Source organism: Rattus norvegicus, chromosome 14, assembly GCF_021556685.1.
Source record: "Rattus norvegicus strain SHRSP/BbbUtx chromosome 14, alternate assembly SHRSP_T2T, whole genome shotgun sequence".
In the NCBI taxonomy this organism is placed as follows: Eukaryota; Metazoa; Chordata; class Mammalia; order Rodentia; family Muridae; genus Rattus; species Rattus norvegicus.
Window position 1 is genome coordinate 59,353,519 of NC_141547.1, and position 15,506 is coordinate 59,369,024.

Below are 15,506 nucleotides of genomic sequence, written 5' to 3' on the forward strand. Positions count from 1 at the left end.
CTTCTAAGAAAATTAGTAATTCCACACTACACTCTGCAGATATTTACATTTGAATATGAATCCACTTAGCAGCTAATTAGTCAATAAAATTTCGCATGTCTAGACCTAAATGTATTTTGCATTAATATCTTAAGTGCTAAAAAAGTATATAGACTTTTCATTTAATACCTTCCAAGATTAAAAAAAGTATTATATAATATATTTTGACAAATTTTCTTCCAGAAAACTCACAGAATTTTCAGACTTGAAGTGCCATTTTTCGAAATTAAAAACTTAAAAATAAACAAATTAGCCAGCCATGTGATACATACCTGTAATCAAGGTCTCAGAAACAGACTGGAGGACTACTGCAGTTTGGTGACTAACCGTGGCTGCACAGTGAATAACAGGCCAGTGAGGGCTGTATCAAAGACCCTGTGTCCAAGCCAAAAATAATTCAATACATCGTAAATATCATTTCAATTTTTTCACTGAGTGCACAGTTTTCTATTTTTTAATTAAATGGCTTTAATATTCTATCAATGTTTTAAGTTATCAAATTATATATAGTGTAGGGAAACATGAGAAGTTAAGAATACAAGGCTCATATAAAATGCTCAAACCATATTGACTGTTTAATTATTAAATTTCAAAAAGAAAATGGAGTGTATTTGATCAAAATAGCATATTTGCACTTGTGAAAATGTCATAATAGAACTCATTATTTTATATGATAAATATATGATAATTAACTTTAAATAGTATTTTGATTTAAAATTAATAACTTCTTTATTCTTGAAAATTTTACCCATGTAAATATAAGACTTGATCATATATCACCTTAATTCCTCCATTCCCATTTCCCCATATTGTTCTGTCATCTTGCCCTGCCAACTTAGTACATTTTTTTTGATAGCTCATTTTGTTCACTTAGGGTTGCTCATATGTTCATGGTTGTGAAACCATCAAATTCATTTTAAGACCATGGATAAACAACAACAATAAAAATCCTAAAGGAGTTCATGGAAACGATCAGATAAAAATCAGAATACAAATTAATGTAATGCAAACAAAAATAGAAAAAAGTGATAAAACAAATGCCTGATTTTTTTTGTAAAGATAAAATTGACACGAATTCATCAATTTTCTCTTTTCTGTTAAATGAAGACATCACACCAACATTAATTTGTTGTTTCTGGCAAGAATAATAACTTCCATCCAAACCAGAAACCAATGGGCCAAAGTTATTTCCTTTTCAGAGATACATAAACTACCTATCTTATGCAGACAAATTGAAACATATTCCATAACACAATCCTTCAAATCTAATATTGCCAATCATCTAAAACTTCTTATCTTTACCTTTTGTTTAGAAAATGCTACTATAACTCTTAACAGTTCCTAAATGAGTAATATATCTTCGAGATACTGAGCTTCTTAACTCCATTTTTTTATTGATGAAATTAATCAATAAGAGTATTTAGTATACATTTATATTTGGGCTTCACATAAGAACACAAACCCATTCATTCCATGCCAACTACTATACTATGTGTTACAGATTCAGAACATTTGCTCCGATATCCTGCCTCTTGACCATAGAGGAAGAGAATTAAATTCCACAATGTTGTAAGGGTCCTGTAAGCAAAAAAAAATGGCTAACCCTTGTTATGTTGGGGGAAGTATGGCGTGATAAGGAATCATGACTGTGAATATAGTGGGCTTTCTATGTAAAAGGTGTCAGATCCTTCAGTGTGAGAGGTCAAGGTATTCACACAGAGGTAAAGAAAGGTCGCATAACTCAAGTTACAACCTTCAAAGACTATTAAACATGAACAGTGGCTAATTTTTAAAGTCACAGGTGAGTTTGATTTGCCTTGCCATTCATGACCATTAACTCAGTGGTGTCTATTTAAATACCTTGGTCTAGTAAAAAACTTAAGATTTCACATAATACAACATATCTAATCCAAAGGAAGTATGTTAGTTAAATCTTTTACACATAAAAATACCAAATTATATACTTGGTATTTTAGAGTCATATATTGACTCTAAAAATAATTTCAAAATGTGGTAAATTTAAAGAACTTCTTAGGCTTACTTGCAATTAGCATAACATTAGAGAGCATTATTTTGATTGATTGAAATGAGTTTTAAAATGCCTCAACAATGATCATAGAGTCCATTTACTACTTTCTTGGAATTATTAAATCTCTGTATCACAGTTATATATTTCACTTAGTTCTTCTTTCTAACATGATCTATGTAATTTTACTGAAGTATCACACAATTAGTAATTATTCATTGAAATTTCATTTCTTTCTGGGTAGATAACATGATAGTCCACAAATAAAAGCTATTGGTTTTTTTTTTCTTTTTTGGTTCTTTTTTTCGGAGCTGGGGACCGAACTCAGGGCCTTGCGCTTCCTAGGTAAGGGCTCTACCACTGAGCTAAATCCCCAGCCCCAAGCTATTGGTTTTGATACAGGAAACTGCATATCACTTTACTGGACCATGTGAAACCCTGAATTCAACTGTCCACACTACAAAACAAGCAAACAAAAATAATAAAGAAAAAGCAAATGAACAAAATATAATTATTTAATCTTTTTTATTATTTTATTTATTTACTTTTAAAATGTACCTCTTTTAATTTCCCCTCCACAAACCCCCTATCCCCAACCTTGCCTCCTCTGCTTCTATGAGTGCGCTCCCCCACCCACCTACCCACTCTTGCCTCAGCACCCTACCATTTCCCTCTTCTGAGGCATGGAGCCTCCACAGGACCAAGGGGCTGCCCTCCCACTGATGCCAGTCAGACAAGACCATCCTCTGCTACATATGCAGCTGGAGCTATGGTCTCCTCCAACTCTTTGGTTGATGGTTTAGTCACTGCGAGGTTTGGGGGTTTGGTTGGTTAACATTGTGGTTCTTCCTATGGGGTTGCAAACCCTTCAGTTCCTTCAGTCCATCTCCTAACTCCTCCATTGTGGTCCCTGTGCTCAATCAGATCGTTGCCTCTGAGCATCCACATCTGTATTGGTTTAGCCTCTGGCAGAGCCTCTTAGGAGACACCTAAACCAGCTCCTGTCAGCAAGAGTTTCTTGGCATCAGCAATAGTGTCTGGGATTGGTGACTGCAGATGGGATGGATCCCTAGATAGGGTAGTCTCTGGATGACATTTCCTTCCATCTGCACTCCCACTTTCATCTCTGCATTTCCTTTGACAGGAGCAATTCTGAATTCAAAATTTTGAGATGGATGGGTGGCCTCATCCCTACCGGGGCCATGCCTGTCCACTGGATATGGTCTTTACAGGTTCTTTCTCTCCTTTGTTGGGTATTTCGGCTAATGTCAACCTGTTGGGACCTTGGAACCTCTTATGTCCCTGATATCTGGAACTTTCTAGTGGCTACCCTCAGTTCCCGTTCAACCACTGCTACATGCCTCAGTTCAAATTTCTGACCCCTATTTAAACTCTGCCACTATATGAACATACTATTGAATTTTAGAATTGCATAGATTTAATTTAGCCCATTGATTTTGGCCAATTTAAATGCACTGTAGGAGTTTTCCTAAAACTCTTATCTACCTAGTTTCTTCAGTGCATGAAAGATGATATAGATTTTTCCAAACTGTAGGTCTCTGTGAGATGGGTCTCTTTACTAGCCTTTTGCATTTACACTTCCCAGTAGTTGTTCCTTATCTATGGCCTTTGTAATAGCTGTGAAGGAAAAATGATTTCTGCTCTGTTACATTTTATATTAGAAGCATCCAACTCACATAGACATTGACTGTGTATTGTCCCAAAGTGGTTTATGTGCTGCGTTCCAGCACAAGCTATGTGTGTAGATGCTTGAGCTATGGATCCTTTATTATGGTGTAAGCTATGTATATAGGTGTTTGAGCTGTGGTTCCTTTATTAGAACGTAATGCATTTTTCGTCTGCTTGGAAACCACATTTGTATTATTTGTTTTTATAGTTGCTTTGATTGCATTCTACCAAGAAGCCACTTAAGAAAAAAAGGGTTTTGTCTCGTCTTGTTTGTTTTGTTTGTTTGATATTGCTTTGAAGGTAAAATCTATTACAGTAGAAGAGACTGTATTCAAAAATGCTTCAGCTTAGGTTTCAGGACTGGTACAGCCCATGTTTATCCATTATGATAATATTTCTTTCACTAAAGTCTCATGATATTGTTTTGTTCGAAACGTAACCTTTACAACTCTTTTTTTGCAGGATCATGGCCACCATCTTAGTCTAAGACCCATCTCATCTACTGAGGATTATTAAATATGGTTCTGTCTCACATTTCCATACTCTAACCTATAGTTTTTCTTTCTTAATCATGTGGTCAGATTTATCTGTCTAGAACTTAATTTGTATTAGGTTTTATTTTTCCTTTTTAAATAAGCTTTTATATGTCTCACTGGAAACCTATAGCCAAACAAAGCTGCATTAATGGGTACCTCTTTTAAAGGGAGTGTAACAAAACATTGAAAAATATGATTCATCATAATAATAGTAATTTAGAAGAATATCATAATGAAATATATGTTCATTATAGTTATTTCAAAACAACAAAATGGGATGTCATCCATTTCACCCAAGGATCTGAGCTTCAGTCTGGTTTGAGTGGGTTATGTGGCCCATGGATTTCTTTATTGCAAACAGAAAGCAGAGAGCAAAGGACATGTAAGAAGTCTTACTAGGATACATCCCAAGGGCATGACCCAGGTAATGCATTTTTACCTACTCAGCCACCCTTTCTATATTCACACACTACTACTAATGTTGACATATTGTATTCTTCAAGAGATTAATCCATTCATTAAAACAATATAAGCATGCTCACAAGTATGCTTCAATAATTCTAGGCCTTTCTTACTCTAACAACATTGAAAGTCAAACATAACTACTACATATGACAAAATTTCATTTATGTACCATAAACTAACCATATTATCATAGTCTAACTATGGAATGTTCATGTAAAGGTCATATTTTGTGTCATGATAATGGTTAGGCATTCATAAAATTATTAATTTTTATTTTCAGTTTTTCTTACTTTACTAATTACTAATGTCTCTCAAGTGAGTTTAAACCATTTAAATTTGATAAATTATTGGAATATTTATATTTTTATTTTTCTTTTGTGTTTCTGAAATTATAAATTATTTATTCTTTTATTAATTGTTTTATGGAATTTTGGAGTACATGTGTTACTTTAAACTTCTGAATGTTACTCCTGACATTGTAATTTAGGTATGTAACTTTAAAATCTACTTTGTATTATATATATCCAGGTTTATTAGTTATGAAATAAATATATAATTTAGTCTGACACAATATCCAAAATAAATTTCTAAATGTATACACACTGAAAACGTTTTTTATACATATTTGATTTTACTTTGACCTGGGCAAAAAGCAAAATGTGGGTACAACAAGATTATTGAACTTTAAAGATAACTTCTTTTCTTGATTTTAAGGTTAATATTTTAAAATCAAAATTAAGGTACAAAATTTATAACATTTCATTTGACTCAGAGAGTAACATCAGCAGACTTCCATGTACCTTACATTTATCTTTACTCTTGACAATAAAGATCTATTTTTGCTCAGATGAAGTTTGTATGATTCTTCTATATAAAATTATATAACTGTATATATGATAAAATAAATTTATATGTAAATACATAATGTGGGGTTGGGGATTTAGCTCAGTGGTAGAGCACTTGCCTAGGAAGCGCAAGGCCCTGGGTTCGGTCCCCAGCTCCGAAAAAAAGAACAAAAAAAAAATACATAATGTTAAATATATAGACAGTTTTTATCTTTATTGCATTATGGTTCTTTGTGTGTGTGTGTGTGTGTGTGTGTGTGTGTGTGTTTGTGTGAGTCTGTATGTGTACATGTATATGTGTGTGCATACTTGTATATTTATGTAAGAAAGAAGAAAGCAGATATGAGTTGACCCACATACCAGTTCAATATTTAATGCAGTCTTTTATACTATCACTGTTAATCAAGCCACCCCTATTATATATACACAGAAGTTATTTATCTCCAAACTAGCAATTACCGTGTTGAAGGCAGAGCAATTAATATGTCTCTCTCTTCCTCACTCAATAAATTTACTCCTCGGCTGAATCTGAGAACAATGTATTTGCATCAAATTCTAAGCGGACATGCCATATGACCATCTAGTGTACCTCTTTTCTCTACATACCTGACAGACATCAGTTCTGATTCACTAACTTTATATTTTATTTATGTCCACTTTTCTCATACTCCCATTGTTGGTGCTGCCAGTAAGAGGCAAATTTGTGAAGATTACTGGACACATTCATGCATTTTGTCTGCCTGACTGGGGATTGCCACCTCTCACCTCTATTTATTGTCTCTTTTGTTGCTGATATAAATGCTGTATTGACATATAAACCATAAAATCTTCATCAGGAGAGAATCTATTGTGCAACATGCTTGCCAACTACAGAGTAGTCCAGTTAGAACAAGGTGGTTGGGAATCACTATATTTTATCTTACATTTCTGAAACTCGATAGCATTTTCAGCTTTGTCACAATGCATAAACACTTCCTCCTGCTCTACCACTGTTTGAAGAAACCTGATTCTCTGTGTCATTAAGTCCTTGTTTTATGTCTATTCCTCCCTATGGTATCAAGAATCTTCTAAATTTCAGATCAGAAGTTGTGACTTTCCTATGAAGAGAGGAATGTGTTCACCTAGTAATATTTTGAATAGGACCAATTGTCTAATTACTTCCATTTATATTTAAAAACCTGCTGTGAGAGATCAGAAAATCTGCAATCCATTATTTTCTGAAAGTCTTATCAGTAAAAAAAAATCTTACCATCACTTTAATATTGATATTTTCCATGCTATAATGCAAAACAACAACAAAGCAAGCAGACAAAAAGAAAATAGACAAAAAAAGTAAGATTTTACTCAGAAACCAATTAGTATTTTGCTAATCATCTCTAGAGAACAGGCAGTCTTGAAAGAGATATTGGATATTTCATTGTATAGTTTAGGCCCATCAGATCTTTTGCTAATTTTTATAGATATGGTTGCTTTTAGAGGGGGTAAGGGTCAAGAGAGCTTAAATGAATCAGTATTTATTTAATTTAAATATACCGCTTTTCCATTAATATAATTATAATTATAATTAATATAACAGGCAAAGTGAGTAAGGTAATGCCTGTTGGAGATCATGTGATATATTTTAGTAATGAGTAGCCTAGTAATGGCACCAGTGAAAGGGGAAGCCCTTAGTCCTGCCAAGACTGAATCCCCAGTGAATGGGATTGTTGGGGGGAGGGTGGTAATGGGGAGAGCATGGGGAGGTGAACACCCATATAAAAGGGGAGGGGGAAGGGATAGGGGGATGTTGGCCTGGAAACCAGGAAAGGGAATAACATTTGAAATGTAAGTAAAAAATACCCAATTTAATAAAGATTTGGAAAAAAAGAACTCTACTGAAAAGGGAATCTTCATCAACACATAATGTATAAACATAGAATCACAGCTAAAAGAAACAGTGGAGGATAGTAATGGCTTATTTCACCAAGTGATTAGAATGCTCTGTCCCCTGTGTAGAAAAAGCTTTAGTCTAAAGAGCGACTATAGTTAAACTCTGCATTTTCTTTTCCCTGCATCTACCAAATGCCTTTAACTCTTCAATGAGATTTTGATTTTGTCAGGAACCCCAGATCTCTATGCTAGAATTTTCTAACTTGAACTAGAGAAGGTCTTGTGTATCCTATAGCAATCTTTGTTACTTTGTTTGAACCACTGCCCTACTGTGTTGGAAAGCATTATTTGTTTTATAACTCTGTATTATATATGTGTGTTTATGTTTGTGAGGTCACATCTGAAAGAAACTAAATGAGATTATCAGATCTGAAAGTCTCTTTGGATTTATATACAATTTTAATGTGTCCATTGAATGTGATAATACATTAATATGGGTTGTCTGAAGAATAACACTTGCTCTTACTCATTGAGTCATTTCCTATGCTTCTAAACTAGGTATTTTTTGAATAATTATTTGGTGATTATAAATTTGTGACTGAAACATGACAAAAACACCTGGAGCATGTGTTTAGCCTATTGGTGGATGATATATCATTTTCTAACTGACTAATCTTTGTAGAAGTGTTTCCTTTCATATTCAAAATGCCTTGGAAGGCAGGGGATTTAGCTCAGTGGTAGAGCGCTTGCCTAGGAAGCGCAAGGCCCTGGGTTCGGTCCCCAGCTCCGAAAAAAAAAAAAGAACCAAAATGCCTTGGAAGATAATTTTGCACCCCTGACTTCTATAAATTTTTTTCTTCATATAGTGAAACTGAATATATTATGCAATATTTTGATTTTCTGCTTATCTCACATCTTTGCAATTTTAAAGATTATCAGAAATATTAATACTCTAGTATAAATCAGAGTTGCATGATTTCCTAAAAGAATTATTATAATGTTGCATTCTCTAAGAACACATTTTATTGAATTCATATCCAGGTAACCTCAGCACATTCAAAATTCAAGCAACTACAAATGATGTTTCTATTGTAGATATAGTCAGATATTTGTGTTATGACAAATTGAGACACTTTGTCATACTCTCTGGATTCTGGATAATGGAATCTTGGTAACATAAAAGTTTGTCTTTTGCTATTTCTACGGGATTCCTTCCCTCTGCCTTTGCTATGCATATTAGAGGGTCTCTTGCACAATCCAGAATGCTAAATGGTGTCAGTGAAGCATGATAGAATGTAACATGTAATCACCTTCCAGAGACACTGATAGGAGAAGTTAAATGATATGAGTAGACAACACTGACTTATGTCATTTCTTATCAATTAATACTATCTTACTAATAAGGATGCCATGAAAAGAATTTCATAGGGAAAGATTCCATAAATGTCATAAAATACACTGGGGAAATAATCTCACACAAATTAAAAAATATAGAAAGAAAACTTTCAAAACATTTCCCCCAAAATATCTGTTGTTATAACTTTACTTGAACACTTAATTTTACATTCATACAAAATATAGCTACAATCTTATGATTACAATTATTATGGTTTCATATTTATTTATTATATATTTAAGGAGAAAAGTAGTTTGGTACATGCATACAATAATCAAATAATAATATAATATTCATTCCAGTTTGCTTAACAACAATTTATTTGTGCTATGCTCTCTCTTTTTATTCTGTACATAATGGATCATTATATTTTCTCATTTGTGGGGCAAAATATCAGACAAAAGAAAGTATAAAATGCCAAAACTTATTCAGTTAGACATAATGTGTAACAAGAAATAGTCTTTCTTGGCAAGGAAGTTGACAGCAGACACACAAAGTGTTTTGCTGCACTGTGTTTGAGGACAAGAAATAAGAGCAAATAGACAAGAAGCAGAATCGGTTTATAATTCTCTAGATTCATATTTATTGAACTACATCCTTCAGTAGAGTCCCACAATGAAAAGGGTGTACAATTTTCTAAACAAACATCACCAGCTAGACATCAATTATTCAAAGTTATGCCTTTGAAGGACATTTACAATCTACATAAGATGCATATCATTTTTGATGTAAAAAATGCTGTTCTACTCTAATGTAGAAAACTACAACTAAGTCTTCTCTTTACGTTCCTACCTAATGATTTCACTTTACTTCCTTTGTTTTGCTTCCTACTCCATATGACCCAATGCTAATCTACCATATGAGATCAACTTTTCTGTTTTCATAAACAATTGACAGACTGTGGCTCCTGTCTTTTTGTGTCTTTTTTAACTCCCTTAACATAATAAAATACAATTTTATCTATGTTGCTGTAAATTATGGAATTTCCTATATTTTATAACTGAATTATGTGCTGTTTTGCATACACCATATTTTCTGTATTCTTAAACCAGTGATGGGTATGTTAATGATACATCTTAACTACTGTGCTTGTATTTCTCTACTTTTTCTTTTGTATTTCTGACACTGTGGGCAATACAACAATTCCCCTCTTTTCTAAATTGTTCTTATCAGCATTTCCATTTTATGCATGATTCTGCCAAGAAGTAAACAAAACCATATACATATACACTTGCACTAATAGAATTTAAGGTGACAAGAAATGCAAAATGAAATATTTAAACACTTAAAATTCATCATACACTCATTGTATTTCATCTAACAATCATTGACCATAAATCTCTTTTTATCTTATTTTATAATTGCTTATGAATAAGTACAGTTTCTTACATTTGAGTATTTTTATTGCATGTTCAATTTATCTTTTGATGCTCCCAAGGTTTCAACGGATTTTTAAAAAATCATAGTCCAAGGAGAAGTTCATAGTTTATTAATTATTATACTTGAAAAGTTATAATTATGAGTGTTATTCAAATTATTGTGCTGATATTTCATACAAAGTACCTTTTAAAATAAAGATAATTATTTAAACAGTAATTAAGAGGAAGAGATCTATTTACAGTGTTGATTTACCTTAATTAATTAGGATACATTAAGACAGCTGAGAGGCATTTTTCAAGATCTTCATGACATTATGTCTTCAAGTAATGCAATCACAGAATCACACTTGATACTTAAATTTAATGTAAATAAAAGTAAATTTTGATAAGAAAGAACCCCTTTAATATATTAACTTAATCACAATGGTACAATAATGAAAACATATGCATTATTTATATTACAGCTCAATGTGCTGGGTTCAGTAGCAAAAATCGAGGTGTGTAAAATTTGACACTATAACTATGCAAGTACTCAACTTGAATTTCCATAAATTATTCATTGGTTTCTCTTATATTACAGCTTCAAAAGTGATAGCAAAACATTTATGCTACCCTTACATTCATTAGTTAAATAACCATAGTGAACCATATTATAAAAGAATTAGAACACATTTTACCCTTACACTGTATTTAATGATGAAAAGTGTAAATTGTATTAAAGAATCCTAGAAGTACTTGACCACCCAATATTAACATTAGTTTATTAATAATGTCAATTAATTTGTTAACATTATAACCCAAAATCAAACATTCATCTTCTCCCAGGACCCCCTTACCTAAATTCTGCCACCATTCCACTTTCTCTTTCTCTTTTGAGATAAGTTGTTGCTCCAGTGTTTAGGGGACCTAGATGAAGACCAAACTAATCTTCTGCAGGGCGTGCCTAGGTCCAGCCTGTTCTCTATCCTTGGTTAGCGATTCACTCTCTAGTATAACCAAAGGGTCCAGGTTAGATGTCAGTCTGTGAAATCTCTCTCTCTCTCTCTCTCTCTCTATATATATATATATATATATATATATATATATATATATATATATATATATATGCACAAAGTATATGGAGAGAGAGAGAGAGAGAGAGAGAGAGAGAGAGAGAGAGAGAGAGATACACACATACATTTTCCTTCTCTCCAGCTTTCTATTATCTGTGATAGATATTTAGGGCTTTTATCCTCAGTCTGTCATTGATTATATTTAGTAAACATGAACTTGGAAATTACTCAAGTGTGACACATTAAAATTATTGTTAGTCATATACCCAATTCAATTTTATTGGGTATATTGAGAATGATTCCCATATGTCATATGTTTGAAGCTTTCAGTCCCGGTTAGTGAACTGTTTTAGAAGATTAAGAAGGTTTGGTGCTGTCTGTTTCAGGAGTTGTGTCGTTATGGGTATACTTTGAAGATTCAAAATGCCACAGTCTTTTTCTCTTGTTTCCTTTTTTGGATCAGGATGTGAGCTCCCAGCTACAGCTCCAGAACAGTGTCTTCCTACCACAATGTTCTATGATAGTCATTTTAACCCTCGAAAATTGTAAGCAAATACCCAACTAGATGTTGTTCATTAAGTTGCCTTGGTCACAGTATCTCTTCACAACAATAGAACCATACAGCCAAAAGTATTTTCAAAATTTATAGCCCTTTCTCAGATCTGTAAATTATAAGTAAACTAAATGAAATACATGTGTGTTAATCAAAAAAATTTACTTACATCTTAATTTTGAGGCAACACTTATTAAAGCTTGCAAGATCTGTCTATAAAACTGTTCCACACTCCAGGTTTACAATATTATTGCTGGCTAATACATTGTTTAGACTATGAGTGTCAAATATTCTTGGTTATTCTTTATAGGTACAAAGTTTTTAGGCCACTCAGAACACATCAGCTAATAAATTCTTCTTTAGCACAGGATATAGACCCAATCATTAATCTTGGTAGGCACCCATATTGACCATAGTAACCATAATCTGTATTAAATACAATTTTAGTAACTATGGAAGTAATCATTCAGGCAACATACCTGTACTTAAATTAATTTTGTATAAAAACCTTAAAAAGATCAAGTATATCCGCACCCAGAACAGGAGGCATCCTATAGCCCTCCAGACCCAAAACCTGCTATCTGAGAGCTGGTCTCCCAGAAGTTCTCTCACTCCTAACATCACAACCTCACAGGCCCACAGGAAGTACAAGCGCCAGTCAGAGACGGCAAGAGAAAATAAAATCAGAGATAACCAGATGGCAAAAGGCAAGCCCAAAAACCCAAGCAAGAAAACCAAGACCACTTGGCATCATGAGAATCTGGATCTTCCAGCACAGAAAGTACTAGATTGCCCAACACAATGGAAAAGCAAGATTTGGATTTAAAGTGATATCTCATGATTATGTTTCAGGACTTTAAGAAGGACATAATTAGCCTGCCTAAAGAAATGCAAGACAACACTGGAAAATAAATAGAAGCCCTTAAAGAGGAGACACAAAAATCCCTGAATGAATTACAGGACAACACAACCAAACAGGTGAAGGAATTGAACAAAACCATCAGCGAGTTAAAAATGGAAATAGAAAAAATAAAGACAGCCCAAAGGGAGACAACCCTGGAGATAGAAAACCTAGGGAAGAGATCCGGCATCATAGATGCAAGCATCACCAACAGAATACAGGAGATAGAAGAGAGAATCTCAGGGGCAAAAGATACAATAAGAAAACCAAACCTAAGGATAATAGGTACAGAAGAGAGTGAAGATGCCCAACTTAAAGGGCCAGTAAATATCTTCAACAAAATTATAGAAGAAAACTTCTTAAAGAAAACTAACTTAAAGAAAAAGATGTCCATAAACATACAAGAAGCCTACAGAACTCCAAATAGATTAGACCAGAAAAGAAATCCCTCTCATCACTTAAAAGTCAAAACACCAAATGTACAAAACAAAGAAAGAATATTAAAAGCAGTAAGGGAAAAATGTCAAGTAACATATAAAGGCAGACCTATCAGAATTACACCAGACTTCTCAACAGAGACTATGAAAGCCAGAACATCCTGGACAGATGTCATACAGACACTAAAAGAACACAAATGCCAGCCCAGGCTACAGGCTACCATATCCAGAAAAACTCTCAATTAAAATATGTTGTTGTAAAACTATAAAAAATAAAACGTTCTCTTTTTGCCCCACTAGGTTCTGCACCACAGCACCACAAGATAGCTGCTAGATATTTGCTAGAAGCACACATCCCAATTCTGTGGTGGCTGAGTGTCTCTAGCCCTACACACTTTCTCACACTTAAACCACTACATGAAAGAACACACAACAAATCCATTTGATAAGATATAATTGCCCACCTAAATATACAAAGCCCTGTACACGTCCATCCCTTAAGAATATTTATAACAATCTGTGAAGGCACAGCATAGAATCTTAAAGTCAGCTTCCATGTTGTCTCGTGGCTACTCCCTGTTCCTCCTCCCTCCTCCTCTTCCCTCAAACTTTTTTCCCACCGATCCTTGCTTCTTGTCCAATGACAGGCCTCATTCTATTCTGTACTGGCCCTTACCTATATTTTACAAATTAAATGGGGAGAAGGTTCTGAGGAAGTTGCCTGAGTCCTGAGTACTGGAAAAGGCAGCAGTCCTTGGGGCAGCAGCATTAGCATCAAAATACAGATAACTGAAGGGCAAACCACAATATCGTTCCACAAATCCAGGCATACAAAGGATAATAAATGGAAACTTCAACAAATGGAGGGAAACTACACCATAGAAAAAGCTCTTGAATCTTTTTGCAACAAACCCAAAAGAAGAGAACCACACAAACATAATTCCTCATTTAACCACAAAAATAACAGGAAACAATGATTACTATTCCTTACGATCTTTTAACATCAATGGACTCAATTTCCCAATAAAAAGACAAAGACTAGCAGACTGGATATGTAAACAGGACCCAACATTTTGCTGTATACCAGAAACACACCTAATGACAAAGACAAACATTACCTTAGAGTAAAGGGCTGGGAAAAATTTCCAAGCAATTGATGCCAAGAAACAAGCTGAGGTAGCCATTCTAGTATCAAAAAAAGAAGATCAACTTTCAACCAAAGTCATCAGAAAAGATAAGAAAGGACACTTCATATTCATCCATACTCATCAAAAGAAAAAAAAACTACCAAAATGAATTCTCAATTCTGAACAACTGTGCTCCAAATTCAAGGGCACCTACATTCATAAAAGAAACTTTATGAAAGCTCAAAGAATGCATTGCACCACACTCATTAACAATGGGAGACATCAATACCCAGCTTTTATCCATGACAAATCAGGAAAACGGAAACTAAACAGATAAATAGTAAAAATAAGAGAAGCTATGAACCAAATGAATTTAACATACATCTATAGAACATGTCATCCTAAAACAAAGAATATACATTCTTCTCAGCACCTCATGGTACCTTCTCCAAAATTGACCATATAATCAGTCACCAAACAGGCCTCAACGCATAAAGGAAGATTGAAATATTCCCACACATCCTATCAAACTACCATGAACTAAGGTTGGTCTTCAATAATAACAAAAACAATGGAAAGCCCACATATACATGGGAGACAAACAATGCTCTACTCAATGACAATTTGGTCAAGGAAGAAATAAACAAAGAAATTAAAGACTTTTTAGAATTTAATGAAAACTAATGTAAAATATAGCCAAACTTATGGGATACAGTGAAAGCAGTGGTAAGAGGAATACTCAGCTCTGAGTGCCCCCCCAAAAGAAAAAGGAAATTACCATACACTAGCAGCTTGACAGCATATTTAAAAGATCAGAAACAAAAAGGAGCAAATCCACCAAACAGGAAATAATCAAACTGGGTGCTGAAATCAACCACGTAGAAACAAAAAGAACCATACAAAAAATCAACAAAATCACAAGTTGGTTTTTTTTATAAAACAGCAACTTAGATTAATGGTTAGCAAGAATTACCAGAGGCATAGAAAGAGTATCCAAATAAACAAAATCAGAGAGAAAAACAGAGACATAACAAGAGAAACAGGAAATTCAAAAATTATGAGATCCTACTACAAAAGCCTATATTCAAAAAAACAGGAAAATCTAGAGGAAATGGACATTTTTCTATACAGATGCCAGGTACCAAAGTTAAATCAGGATCAGATAAACCATCTAAACTCTACCATAACTTCA